This window comes from Limulus polyphemus, unplaced genomic scaffold (assembly GCF_000517525.1).
Source record: "Limulus polyphemus unplaced genomic scaffold, Limulus_polyphemus-2.1.2 Scaffold2, whole genome shotgun sequence".
NCBI classification, from domain to species: Eukaryota; Metazoa; Arthropoda; class Merostomata; order Xiphosura; family Limulidae; genus Limulus; species Limulus polyphemus.
The window spans coordinates 2,853,206-2,855,322 of NW_013665612.1; positions in this window are offsets into that span (position 1 = coordinate 2,853,206).

The window sequence follows — 2,117 nt, forward strand, 5'->3', positions numbered from 1 at the left end:
ATACAATTGTTTGCTCTTTTAATAAATTGTTCACAATGTCTATAGCACCTGTCTCATACAAATTACATATGTAGGTGTTTAATATAACATGTATTTCTCAATTTTACAGCACTAAGTGTATTTGTATCCCATCTTAATAATAATGATCCCATTTGTTATATTCAAAATATGCAAACATTTTGGCCAAGACTGTATGTTTATATATCATACTTTCCTCCCTCCCTTACTTCAAGCTTGTACTCAAGTCAGCAATTTATTTAACTTTAAAAATCTACACACAATCATTGGTCAAGAAGTACAGTAACCTTCTCTTGCTTCTGTAAACACTTAAACACAACACAGATGAAAAAAATCCTTTAACAAAAAAATTCCTACATTATCAAAAACCCTTTAAAATAGATGTAAGGACAAAATTATATATGATAAATACCATTTACCAATAATACATAATATAATGAAAACTCTATCAACATTGTCATGCAATTCAGTCAAAATTTAACATAATAGAAATCCCAAAATTACCAAACATTTTAACAATGCAAATCCTTTAAAGAGGATTCACAAAGGTGTTATAGTTACAAAAATAATCCTTAAAAAGATAGAATATTTGGTGTGGACCACCAAATAGGAAATAGATTTCTTACAACAAATCACAAAATTTATCCCACAAAATAAAATACAATAAAAAAAATTAAAAAGAACCCACTAAACAATGATAATTGATACAATTTCGTGGCATGAATAAAAATAAGTGAGTAAGGACAGCCAATACATTTTAAAAATTACTGAAACAAAATACCTTTCATTACACTAAGCATACAGTAAAACCTTCACTGTTAAATATCAACAAAGACAAATAAAATCACTCTAAAATAACCTGCACATAATACAGTCTTTAACTACATAAATATATATCATGAAATCATTTAAGACATACATTGAAAACCAAAAATCAGACTCTACAAACCCAAATACAGTTAATACAAATTACTTAATTAGACCTAGTATAACCCTTTCAATAATAAAATGAAACACACAAAATAGTCCCTTTAGTAACATAAATATGCATTAATATGAAATAAAGCAATTTTACAAAACATCACACCACTATAGAAAAACATGCTAAACAGTTAAAATACAAAATAAACCACTCAAGATAAATCATAACATTAAGAATTTAAAATACAATACAAAAAGAAACCTTTTAACATAACCCCCCCCCCCCCTTGTGTTTTCTTTACTTGGCCTGGCATAGTCTGGTGGTTAGGGTGTTCAACTCGCAATCTGCAGGTCGTGGGCTTGAATTCTGTCACGAACATGCTCATCCTTTCATTTTTTTATTTATTGTTTAAAATGTAAAAAAATGTGAAAATTAGAAACTTATTAGGTTAAATAAGGTAAAATAATAAAAGAATAATAATAATTCTTCATGAAGTATGCTCACAAGCAGCTCGTGTATTATGTCATTCAATATAGTAACGAGAGCTTCGTGTTTGCAGAGTAATTTACAACTTGTGTGGCTGGATTATTAGTTAGACACATTTCACAAAAGGGCAATAATACAATAAAATTAAGTATAAACAGATGCAGTCTGTTATGAGCTTCAAGCTGTTTATGATAAACAATCATAGTTTTCTGTTACAATCTATACTCATTCTAGAAAGAAAAAAGGGTTATTTAGACTTATTTCGTATTTTTTATGGTGATTACAAGGTTTGTCAAATCGACTGAGTCTGAATAATATTAGGGTAGAGAAAATAACAGATAAAATATAAATTTTACTGAAAGAAGTTGTATATTTATTTATAAGGTTTTAGTGGTTATGTAAATGAACTTTGAACATTTTCAAATGAAAAAAGTATTTTAAGACTTAACATGAAAACTACTTTGCTTTCAAAGCAGTCAACACTCTTACTCCATGTGCTCATGGAAAAAATCTTTAGTAAAAATACTTAATTAAAAATTTTATTTTTTGTCTACAATAGACTTGTAATGTTTACTGAGAACTTGCCAAATTTCGTGAAGATACACAAAACATATTAAAAGTTTGTGACGGATTTATTATTATATATCTATTTTAATATCAACGTTTGTTTTGATTAAGTTTATATTTAGAA